Source organism: Lutra lutra, chromosome 7 (assembly GCF_902655055.1).
Source record: "Lutra lutra chromosome 7, mLutLut1.2, whole genome shotgun sequence".
NCBI classification, from domain to species: domain Eukaryota; kingdom Metazoa; phylum Chordata; class Mammalia; order Carnivora; family Mustelidae; genus Lutra; species Lutra lutra.
The window spans coordinates 3,931,315-3,943,958 of NC_062284.1; the positions used below are offsets into that span (position 1 = coordinate 3,931,315).

The 12,644-nt window shown below is 48.6% G+C and overlaps 1 protein-coding gene across 2 annotated transcripts in view; it reads left to right on the forward strand.

Moving 5' to 3' along the window:
* FSD2 (fibronectin type III and SPRY domain containing 2) overlaps nt 1-12,644 on the forward strand; it is a 47,099-nt gene that overhangs the window by 1,073 nt on the left and 33,382 nt on the right. Inside the window, exons 2-3 of one of the 2 annotated variants that reach the window (XM_047738392.1) lie at nt 1,545-1,720; nt 2,693-2,863. The gene's annotated coding sequence lies outside the window, so the exon portion shown is untranslated. The remainder of the gene's footprint in view (nt 1-1,544; nt 1,721-2,692; nt 2,864-12,644) is intronic. The other variant, XM_047738394.1, reaches the window with a different exon arrangement.

Below are 12,644 nucleotides of genomic sequence, written 5' to 3' on the forward strand. Positions count from 1 at the left end.
GCCATGGTTAGGGCATCTCTCCCGCGGAAGATGATCCCAGGGTATCTAGAAACTACTGTGGAATGTAGCTTGAAGTCTGAAGTTGCTTGTCTGAGCGCCCCCCACAACCCCGACCCCTGTGGAGGACTCAGAACTGCTGCTCTTGGCAGTCCTCTTGGAGAGAACCTGTTAGTTGAAGGGATTTATTTTTCCCCAAACCATTTTTTAAATATATTATCTTAGCTAGTATGATTTACTGATAATTCTTTAAGTCTGTTTTGGTATCTTTTTGTATATTCTTTACAGTATGTCTTTTTATTTGTTTTATGTTATTTTATCCTTTCTAGTAGTCTTTCTAATTTATTTACTTTATCAAAATGACACTAGCAGGGACACCTGGGTGGCTCAGTCAGTTAAGCTCTGCCTTCAGCTCTGGTCATGATATGAGGGTCCTGGGACGGGTGGGATTCCTTGCTCAGCAGGGAGCCTGATTCTCCTGTTTGCCACTCCCCCTGCTTGTGCTCTCTCTCTCTCTCTCTCTGACAAATAAATAAATAAATAAAATCTTTTTACAAAAATGACACTAGCAGGCTTTCAAATTATAAAAGTCATTTCTATTTTGGTGTGAGGGAAGGATGTTGTACATTCTTAGAAAAAAATAAGGGCAGGTACCCACCAAACCTAATAATTGTTGTTGCGGGCATGCACGCCTGCTTTATTTTCACTTTACGGTTCTTCTGTAATATTGCCCTTTTTCTAAGCCAAATATCCTATCTTATTTTTCAGTAAAAATATTTTTAAAAATTAATAAAATATGTATATATAATTGTTATTAAAAGAGGTGTAAAATATAAAGAAAAAAGTAAACTAACTCGGAAGAGTTAAACCTTGCTCTCATTTTGAGTGTACTATTATATACAATATCATATATTATTATATATCTATAGTACATATTATACTGTGTAGTATATATTTGTTATTTGCAGTATGTTTATATATCTCTATCATATATCTACATATCATCTAATATGATTATGCTGTCATGATATATTGTGGGTATTTTCCACCTACAATATAGGCACCTACATGATTATTAATACTTGCCAATATTGAGTTGACCATATAGTGATTTAACAAATTCTATATTGTCAGACATCGGTGAATCTCAATTTTCTGCGAGCATACATAAAGTGCTGGTGAACATTCTTGTGCACACATCTTTGTGTAACTTTTTAATTTTTTTTACTTTTGATATTTTATTGTGCTTCTAGTATTTTTACGTTATAGATACCTGGCAGTAATGATATCTTTCAAATGACAATTTGACTGAGATTTTAAAAAGCAACAGATGTAAAATTCTGAGATCCAATCACCATAAGCAGACTTTTCAAGGAACCGGTCCAGAACCCCGTTCATGCTCTCAGGAGGGAAACTGGTGAAGCAGTTTCTCTGGGGAACACTGTTGGTGGGCTCCGGGGAGGACTGGAAGTCCCGTCTTCTATCCCCACACCCAGTGAGGGATCTTCCAAGGGACACTTTAGGAAGCTTGCTGTATCTTTCTGCAGGTGGCCTGAGGTGAGCAAATTGGCTGCTTTGATGGCAGAGTCCGAGGAAGTGGCAGATTGGGTCCGACTGCCTCCCAGAGTTTGTAGGGACCAAGGATGGGCCTGCCTCCCAAGATCCAGATGTGAGCCAGCGGGAAGACAGAGTCAGATCCTGCCTAAGAGAGCCAACTGCAGAGGTAAGGAAACCTCATTTGAAAGATCTTGGAAGTGGTCCACCAGGGCCTATAAGGGGAATGCGAGGGACCCCCTGAATAGAGGGGTTCTCAGCCCGGTTGTGGGAGCTCAAGGGAAGGGTCTCCATGATGGGAACTCCAGAGATGTAAACAGCTCCCCAGGAGAGAGGGTGGAGACAAAGAGGAAAGGAGGACGCACAATAGGGAGCACTAAGCACCTGCCAGCCCAGAGAGCCTGAAGCTAGCACCCACTGCGGCATCAGCTCCGTTAGAGGCTGTCTTACCGTCTCGGCGCTTCTGCGCTGGTGTTCCAGCAGCAGCTCAGAGAGGAGGTGTGAGAAGAGGCCAACCTCATTCCTCCTTTCCCAGGGCACACTTCCAGCTAAAGAGGCCCAGACTGGCTAGGGGAGAAGACTTTGACACTGGCTAAGTGAAGTTTGACTTTTGCATTAGTATTCTGGACGGTGCGCTCAGTTACTGAATGGAGACTATGCCTTCAAATAACCCTAGGACTGAATGTCACCTAAGACAGTGCAGAAAGTCACGGGTCTGCAGGGTTGTTTTTTGTTTGTTTGTTTTTTACTGGAGAGGGGAATGGTTTCCACTGTGAGTACATGTGAAAGGAATGGTGGAAGAAAAAAAAAAGTGAAATTGCATTTGATTCCCTTCAGGGTTGTACTTGTTCAAAACACTTCAGGAAAAGTCCATCAGGCCAGGTGGAAGCCACCTGGCTTGAGGACTCTCAGAGGCCCTCCCTCCCTCTCTGCATGGCTCGAAGCTGCCCCCCTGCCCTCTGCACACGACCAGCCATCCCGGCAGCTCAGGGGAGCTACAGACCTCACATCTTCCCAGTAAATGAAGGAACTCAGGGGACAGCATGTGACCCCTCCTGGTGACACTTGAGCGCTAAGAAGTGCAAGACAGCCGCGGCGGGTCTATATTTGGGCTCTCACACACGACTGTTGCTATTTGCAGTGGGAGCTGGCTCGTGTTACCGTCACCTGTCACCTTCCATGCCCCAGTTACAGCCCTTGCTGTAAGCCAGGCAGGGGCAGGCTACGGGGCTCAAACAGGTGACCTGGAGGGAAATCCTTCTCCAGAGGCCTTGGAGGTCAAAGAAGAACCCGTGGACCCTGAAATCAGCAGGCAAGTTTCTGGGTGATCCTATTCTTCTAATGCAAAGGGTATTACTAGGAAGTCCGTTTCTTAATGGTGCAATGTTAACGCAATATTGTTCCTTTAGGGAAAGAAGGATCATCCTAAATTGCGGATGTGTAAATGGCAGTCAACAGTGGGAATGTTTTCTGTGCCCTCCTGGAGCACGGGCTCGCCTTGACTGAATGCGGTGTTGGTATGGGGTGTGAAAGCCTCTGTGGCTGCCGATTCCTGCAGTGTGCCTTTAAAGTATTTTTAGTGCAGGAGTCCATTTGCTAGAACAGTTTGGAACCTTGTGTAGTGTTCTCCTCCGCTGCGGTGGCAGGCTGATAAACACATTTTATTTTAATCGGCATGTGTGTCCTGACAAATCATAATTTCGTATTTTGATGGAAATATGGAGAAACCGAAGGACAATAATTTTTCACCTGTTACACATACCCCTCTCCCCACAGAAAGTTTTCAGGTTTGGACTCTGCCTGTGAGAGCTGATTTGAACTGTTCATGTCACTGTACAGCCAACGCTTGATAGCAAGTTTCCTTAGGTGTGGCTGGAGAATTGCAAAGGGCTACCTGGGTGGGCTTCTGAAATTACAGGCAAAATTCTGTGGGTGCCCTAGGGGCTCACTTTTAGGGAGCGAATTCACAGCTTTCGATAGATTCCCAGAGGCGCTCGTGCCCCACAGAAGGTTAAAAATCATTTTTATGGTGGGGGGGTTTTCTAATTAATGCACTGGGACACACCTCCCATATAAGACTTCGGCAAAAGCCTATTTTGTTGTTTCGTTTTTTACTGCAGTTCTATGGCCCAGAGTAGAAGCTCTCTAGCTACTATATTTTTTATAGGCTGTGACCTATTTATTTCTCTAAGGCTCAGGTTCATCACTTGTAAAATGACAAATTCTTTTTTTTTTTTTTTAAGATTTTATGTATTTATTTGACAGAGATCACAAGCAGGCAGAGAGGCAGGCAGAGAGAGAGGAGGAAGCAGGCTCCCTGCTGAGCAGAGAGCCTGATGCGCGGCTCGATCCCAGGACCCTGGGATCATGACCCGAGCCGAAGGCAGAGGCTTTAACCCACTGAGCCACCCAGGCGCCCCTAAAATGACAAATTCCTGTTAATCGTCCTTTCTCTCCCAATTCTGAATGTTTTGGTAAGGCGCTGAAGGAGTCCAGACGCTGAGGCGGAATGGGCACGGCCGCGCTGCGGGGGTGTTGCAAACCTCCCATCTCGGTGCTGAGTACCCAGACCAGTTTGTTTGTCTGTCCAAAGGGGAAACGCAGGCCTGGAAGAATCTGTGCTCGTTAGATTTGTTCTTGATGTTTCCCAGCCTTCTCGATTGCGTAACAGTTCGATTTGGTGTTTCACTCTCCAGCTTCCGGTTGAAAGAATTGGTCAGCATGATTTATTGGTAATATGGAATTCTGGCTTTCTCCCTTTTGGTAGCGCACAGAAGCGTGTTCTTTTTAGCAGGCTGCTCTGGGGTCTGGAGGTGATATGGTTTCGTGGAGAGCTGGGTCCGGGGCCAGCTCTTCACCTGCTGTCCAAGGGCCCCTCCGTCCCTAGAGTTCCACACGTCTGCCCGGGCTCCCCAGAAGCTCTTGCCGTGAGGACCGGTGACCTCCCAGCCAACGTCTGGGCCTGGATGTGAGGCTCTTCTGTCCTGGTGCCTCCTCCAGACTTCAGTTGTTTTCAGGGGAGACAATGACCCCACAGCGGCCACAGGTGGCTCCTCCTCGCGATGGCCACTGTGAGTCTTCACGTTCTGACCCTGGTCCTCACCCTTCATGAGTGCCCCCAGAGGGAGAGGCTGAGGTCCAGGCAGTGACTCTAGCAGCCACCCACACACTCATGACAGCACTGGACGCAGCCTGAGGACTCACGTTGAGCCACGTGCTGTGCTAAGCATTTTACACAATGTTCTATTATTGCACCCAAAAGAATTTCACATACGTCGTGTTATTTCATCTAAATGCTAACTTCAGGGTGCCTGGGTGGCTCAGTGGGTTAGGCCGCTGCCTTCGGCTCAGGTCATGATCTCGGGGTCCTGGGATCGAGTCCCACATCGGGCTCTCTGCTCAGCAGGGAGCCTGCTTCCCTCTCTCTCTCTCTCTCTGCCTGCCTCTCCATCTACTTGTGTTCTCTCTCTGTCAAATAAATAAATAAAATCTTTAAAAAAAATAATAAATGCTAACTTCATGAGGCAGGAACGAGCAAAAACCCATCACGTGGGCTCATGAAAGCAAGGCCCAGAGAGGTGGTTTTTCCCAAGGCTACGGCACTAAGAAGTAGCCGAAACCAAAGGCAAACAGAGCTTTCTCATCCAGAAGGCAGTGGCCTCAGCGGTGAAGGTGGTGTGTGTTGAGGGGGTTATCTGGAGATTGAGTTGACAGACCTGGAATTAGCACTCATCGGGCATCAGTCACATGGGTGATGGCAAGGATGAACTCCCGGCTCTGGTTTGGGTGCGAGGGAGGGGGTGTTGTGCTATGTATCAGTGGATGCTAGGAACGCGGTGGCCCTCTTGAGGATGTGACGGGCGTGGTGGAGGGGCGGTGAGGTGGGGAAGGGTGGGCCGCTTTCAGCAGGAAGAGCAGCCCCAGCCAAGACCTCAGGCGAGACTTGGCAAGGGACAAGGAGCCCTGGGCTCCCTCAGAAAGAACAGTGGTGTCCGCTGGAGAAGGTGACGCTGTTTGTGGGGGGTGGCGCTAGGGCAGAAGCGGTGGGTGCCCGGTGTCCACGGGAGTAATGGAGACTTGCCAGTCATGGAGCCCTCAGAGTGCAGGGCCTGTGGCCAGCAGACGGAGGAAACAAGATGGTTTTAAGAAATCTCTGCCTGCAAGGTGTCAGTCAGGTGTGGCCCCGAGCGCTGGGGCCATATTAGCTTATTTAATCCTCACGACAAGTCCTCTCCACTTACAGATGAAGAAGCTGGCTCGGGGCCGCTGAGACAGGTGGTCAAGGTCATGCAGTGAGAACGTCACTGACCCCAGAAGCCAGGCTCCTCTTTGCCCCACGCTGCTTCCGGCAAAGCCGTCCCCGCCTTCGAGCGCTTCCCCTGGTGGGAGCTGGGCTGGGCCTTCCCTGGTTCCGTGTCTGCGTCAGTGAGGCTGCGGGTCAGAACCCCCCAGACCTCGGTGTCCTGCAGCAGCAACAGACGTTCCCCCATGTTTCCGCCGCTTTGCTGAGACACACTTGACATCCGACACTGGGCGGGTGTGAGGGCTACCCTGGGATGGTGTGACACACGGCCACACCGTGAGACCCTGACAAGGTCGTTCACCGTAGGGTCCCTCACGTCCCATCATTACCTTTTATGGCCTGTGGCGAGTGTACAGTGAGGCCTCGTTAACCACCGTCGCCGCGCTGACCACTTACTCATCTTGTCACTGTCAGTCTGTACCCTTGACCAGCATCTCCCTGTGTCCCCCCTCGCCAGCCCCTCAAGCACCGTTCCAGCCTCTGTTCCCGTGAGCTCAGCTTGCTAGAATTCCACGTCTGTGAGGGAGACCATACAGCCTCGGTCCTTCTCTGCTGACTCGTCTCACTTAGCGTAATGCCCTCCAAGTCCACCAGGTTGTTGGAAACGGCAGGACTTCCCTCCTCCTTTCCTTCTTTCTTTTTTTTTTCCCTAAAGATTTTATTTCTTTATTGAGGGAGAGAGAATGACAGAGCGGGAGCATGAGAAGTGAGATATCAGAGGGAGAAGCAGACTCCCCGCTGAGTGGGGAACCGATGGGGGCCTCGATCCCGGGACTCCAGGATCATGACCTGAGCCAAAGGCAGTGGCTTAACCAATTGAGCCAGCCAGGCGCCCCAGGACTTCCTCCTTTCTTATGGCTGAGTAATACTCCGTGGTTTACCTTCTTTATCCATCCATTTATTGATGGACACTTCAGTTGTTTCTGTCTTGGCTACTGTGAATAATGCTCCAAAGACCACTGGAGTAAAGATCTCCCTTTGAGATCCTGATTTCATTTCGCTCACACATATGGTAGTTTTGTTCTTAATTTTTTGAAGAATTTCCATACTGTTTTCCATAACAGCTGTACCAATTTACATTTCCAACAGTGAACAAGAGTCCCTTTTCCCACATCCTCACCAACGCTTGTTATCTCTTGTCTTTCGGGGCTGACATTCTTTTTTTTTTTTTTTTAAGATTTTATTTATTTATTTGACAGAGATCACAAGTAGGCAGAGAGAGGGGAGGAAGCAGACTCCCTGCTGAGCAGCGAGCCCGATTCGGGGCTCAATCCCAGGACCCTGGGATCATGACCTGAGCTGAAGGCAGAGGCTTTAACCCACTGAGCCACACAGGTGCCCCCAGGACTGTCATTCTAACAGGTGTGAGGTGCTATGTCATTGTGGGTTTTCAGGGGTTTTGTTTTGTTTTGTTTGTTTTTAGGTAAGTTCCATGCCCAGCATGGAGCCCAACATGGGACTTGAACTCACAACCCTGAGATCAAAACCTGAGCTGGAGGGCACCTGGGTGGCTCAGTGGGTTAAAGCCTCTGCCTTCGGCTCAGGTCATGATCTTAGGGTCCTGGGATCGAGCCCCGCATAAGGCTTTCTGCTCGGCAGGGAGCCTGCTTCCCCCCTCTCTCTCTGCCTGCCTCTCTGCCTACTTGTGATCTCTGTCTGTCAAATTAAAAAAAAAAAAAAAAAAACAGAAAACCTGAGCTGAGATCAAGAGTCGAATGCTTAACTGACTGACTGACCCAGCCATCCCTTCACTGTGGTCTTGACTTGCATTTCCCTGACAATGTTGAGTGTCTCTTTGTGTGTCTGCTGGCCATGTAGATGTCAGAAAAGTGTTTAGTTATGTCCTCTGTCCATTTTTAATCAGATTATTGGGGGTTTTTTGCTATTGTGTTGTACAAGTTCCTTACATATTTTGTATATCAACTATCATGTAAATAGTTTGCAAATATTTTCTCCTAGTTGCCTTTTCATTTGTTGATTGTTTCTTTTGCAGTGGAGTTATTTTTAGTTCGATGGTCTCCCGTGTGTTTATTTTTGCTCTCATGGCTTGTCTTTTTGGTGTCACATCCAGAGCGTTGTTGCCAAGACTGATGTCGAGGACCTTTTTCCCTTGTTTTCTTCTAGGAGTTCTTTGGTTTCATATCTTACATTTAAGCCTTTAATTTACATCTTGAGTTAATTTGGGGAAGGTTAATATAGGTTAAAATAGGGGCCTGGTTTTATTTTTTTGCATGTGATTATCCAGTTTTCCCAGCACTATGTCATGAAGAGACCGTCCTTTCCCACAACGGGGTCGTTCTGATTAGCTAGGTGGCCACACTTGCAGGAGAGCAAAGGCTGTACTCAGAGCCCCTTAGGACGGAAGGCTTTGACTGTGTTGTTGACCAGTAAGGGATGTGGGGGTCACAGGCTGGATCAGGGCAGGGGAGAAGGCAAAGTGGCGTTTCCCCAGCTGGGTGGCCCCTTTGGCCTCACGAACCACGGAAGAGAGACGTGAGCTGAGGTGGGGGTGTTGCACGTGTACTCGGGAGTGTCTTGCAATCCTTTGGGTCTGGTACGTGTGTGGGGCTGTAGAGGGAAGGTTTCTTGGTCCATCTCAATGCCGGTTTTGCTGGGATGCAGACCCATCGTAGGGAGCTGGGTCCTACTTCACCTGAAGCTACGCTTCCCCATCCCTAAAACAAGCTACGTTGTGATGAGGTGCCAGGACTGCCCCAGTCAGAGTCTAACGGTGGGCAGGGCTCTTACAAGTAACCCCAAAGAACATCCAGGCTCTGGGATCTTCATAAATCTCAGGTGTTAGGGAGAACCCAAAGCTGCTTGCTTTGTGATGCTGCCTTTGGGAGCAACCTTTATTCATCCCCTCCTCCAGTCTGGGCGTAGACCAGGTCCCCATGGACCTGCTGGTGGACCAGGGCACAGTGGAGCTAGTACCTCGAGCCTCAGTCCTGCGTGGTCATGGCCATGGTACTCAGCCTCGCCACACATTACTGATTCTCACCACTGTCGTCCGTGTAAAGAGTTTCAGAGCCTTCAAGAATGGGACCGAAGTGTTCCTGAACCCTGATGTGATGTGCCCTGTCTTGGAGGCTGGGGAGGAAAGTTTCCTTACGGATCCAGACCCCAGAAGCCAGTTGCTTGCCTGGTATGTGGCGAGGGGCGTTGTCTCTGTTGCTCCTGGCCGCTGGGAGTCCACCGCTCTGGCTGGTGCTGCCTGGGGAAGTGAAACAAGAGCATCCTGTGCGGACTTCAGAGCAGGGCAGGCAAGAGGCGAGAGTCCCAGGGACTCCCCAGGGCAGAGCCTGAGTCGTCCATTCCCACTGTCCCCCCACGTGCAGAGAAGGCCAGTCAGCGGCTGTGTTTTGTCTTGCCGTCAGCACGAGCTGAGGTGAGCCCATGGGGGGGGGGGGTGAGGGACCCCCAAGGAGGGTTATTGCCCCGATTAAGTTGGAAGAGTGACATTTGGGACAGAGCCCAGATGAAGAGAGGTGGCTGGGGGCTTCCCCAGGTTAAGGGTAGAGTGGGTCTCCATCCCTGGAATCCAGAATCTACTATGAGTCTTCCCGAAGTAAGGCCAGATGGGGGATGGGGGTCTGTGCTCCTAACTGCCCCGCCTTAGCCTTTCCTTGTGCTCATAGGACAGAACTGGGGGCGGGGGTCAGGCAGCAAGAGGAACCTGGCAGCGAGCTCCCACAGTGAGAAGGGAGGGCTGGGCCACGAGGGCAAAGGGCCCTCTCTGACTAGCCCTGAACATGGGCCAAGTTCTTTTCCCTGACAGCGTAGGTGGGACAGCTGAGCGATCCTTGGTCTCTGCAGATAGAGCAGACGAAAAGATACGAAACCTAAGGCCTGTAGCGGAATGTGCAGGGAGGGGCTCGGGACCCAATCAGTGGCATTAAAGGCAGAGCACAGAGAAAGCGGGTTCTCCAAAAGGGTGCCAAGTCCCTGGGACTTCAGGCATCTGCCGGCGTGGCCTGTGGGGGTGATCACAGGCTCGTGGCTTGGGAGATAGCGTGTGTGTTGTCACGTCCCACATCAGAGTGGAGAAAGTGAGAGGCAATGAGCTCCATCTGGCGGTGTTAGATGTGGGAGAATGAGAATGTTCAGGAAGGCTGCGGCTTCTCTAAATTCTGCCTGTGCTTGGAGCAGAGGTTGGGGCCAGAGACAAGGATTTGGGCCACTGGCAGAGAGGGGGCCGTGGAGCCACGAGAGTGGAGCCACAAGAATGGACGGGACCGCCTGGGTCAGGTGGAGAGGGAGGAGGGGAGCAGGAATGGAAGCCTGGGAAAGGCTGGTGTGAGGAGCAGCCCAGTGGGGAACCGTCCCGAGAGCAGACGGCAGGCTGAGTGGGGTCAGCAGGATCAAAAGTCACAGAACAGCCAGCAGAGCATGGGCCAGTGTCTGTGGATTTTATAATTAGGCCAGCAGAAAATGCTGTATTTTTTAAAAGGCAATCAAAACCAGAGAAAATGGAAAGAAACATGAATGGCATTTTTTACATAGCTTTGGGGTAGTTATTGAAAGGATAGTCTATCAGCAGCGAGGAGTCCCTCACTGCAGAAGGACCAGCACTGTGGGTCAGGGAGGCTCTGCCCCTGACTCCAAGGGGTTAGACAGACAGCTATCTGCTGGCTCTGATCCCACAGTGGAAACTAGGGAGGGGGGCTGTTTGAATCATACTGATAGAAGGGCACCTGGGTGGCTCAGTGGTTAAACCTCTGCCTTCAGCTCAGGTCATGATCTCAGGGTCCTGGGATCGAGTCCCACATCAGGCTGTCTGTTTGGCAGGGAGCCTGCTTCCCCTCTCTCTCTGCCTGTCTCTCTGCTACTTGTGATCTCTCTCTATCTCTCTGTGTCAAAAAAAAAAAAAATCTTTGAATCATACCGATCGTTATGGTGGGGGGTGGGGGAGTGCTAAACTCGGTCTTTCCATTTTTTTTATTTTGTTATTTTCCTCCAAAATGTATTGCATATGTACCATGTTGGAATGGTTTAGTAATAGTATTTTTCAGTTTTTACTTTTTTAAAGATTTTATTTATTTATTAGAGAGAGAGTATAGGTAGGGGGAGAGGCAGAGGGAGAAGGACAAGCAGACTCCCCACTGATCAGGGAGGCTGATGATACGTGGCTCCATCCCAGGACCCCAGGATCATGACCTGAAATGAAGGCAGTTGCTTTAACTGACTAAGCTTCCCAGGTGCCCCAGTAATGGTAGTTTCTTTCTTTTTTTTTTTTTTAAAGATTTTATTTATTTATTTGACAGAGAGAGATCACAAGCAGGCAGAGAGGCAGGTAGAGAGAGAGGAGGAAGCAGGCTCCCCGCTGAGCAGAGAGCCCGATGCGGGGCTCGATCCCAGGACCCTGAGATCATGACCCGACCGAAGGCAGCGGCTTAACCCACTGAGCCACCCAGGGGCCCCAGTAATGGTAGTTTCTTAAAAAAGCATTAGGTTTACCAGAATTCATTGTTAAAGGGGGCATTAGGAACTGGATTGTGGGGTTACTTACACAACTTGAGAAATTTACTAAAAACTGTCAAATCATGCACCTAAAACAGGTGAATTTTATGGTATATAAATTATAATTCAATAAAGTTATTTTCAAAATAGATTAGTTAGTAAGTTAAGCAGTTCACAGAATTCCCGGTTTTATGTAAGAATGCGTTTTTGAGAAAGACTTGTGCAAGCTAATTAGAATGGTAGAACAGTTCAGTGGGTAGAAATTTCAGTCAATATTTGGACATCAACTGCACCTGTTGTGACTTGTACAGTTAAACAAAATAAAATAATAATAACAACTGGTTCTCTAAACCAAAAAGGTCATTCTAAGGGGCGCCTGGGTGGATCAGTCAATTGGATGACTGATTCCTGATCTCAGCTTAGGTCATGATCTCGGGGTTCGGGAATCAAGCCCTGCATTGGGCTCTGCATGCAGTGGGGAGTCTGCTTGAGATTCTCTTCCTCCCCTTCTCCCTCTGCCCCTCCCCCTGCTTGTGCATGCTCTCTCTCTCTAATAAATAAATAAATCTTTAAAACGAAAAAAAGGTCATCCTTTTTTGTGTATGGATTAGTGGTCTTCAATTTTTTTTGGCTCATGACCTCCCTTAGAAACTTTATATTATCTAAAAATTTTTATCAAGTTTAAATAACCTTGTATTAAGGGATAGTTTCTCAGACATGATACCAGAAATACAAGCTAAAAGAAAAAATATAGATAAATTGGATGACATCTAAATTAAAAACTTCTGTGCTTCTAAAGGACACCTTCAAGAAAGTGAAAAGATAATTTACAGAGTGGGAGAAAATATTTGCAAATCAAACATCTGATAAAGGACTTATATCCAGAATATATAAAGAACTCTGACAATTCAACAATAAAAAGGGGCACCTGGGTGGCTCCATCAGTTAAACATCTGCCTGCAGCTGAGATCTTGATCCAGGGTCCGGGGATCGAGACCTGAGTCAGGCTTCCTGCTCAACAGGGAGCCTGCTTCTCCCTCTATGTCTGGCCATTCCCCTGCGTGTGCTCATGTTCTCTCTCAAGTAAATAAAAAAATAAAACTCAACAATAAATGGATAGATAACCCAATTTGAAAATGGATGTATTAAAGTTTTCCAAAGAATCCAGTAAGGGGGAGTGGGGTACATGTATGTGTATAAAGAATATGAGAGAGGCATGTATCTTAAGGAATGAGCTCATGCAGTTATGGACGCTGGCAAGTGCAAAACCTGCAGGGTGGGTCAGGCTTCTGGAGACCTAGGCGAGAGCCAGCACCGCAGTTCAAGTCTG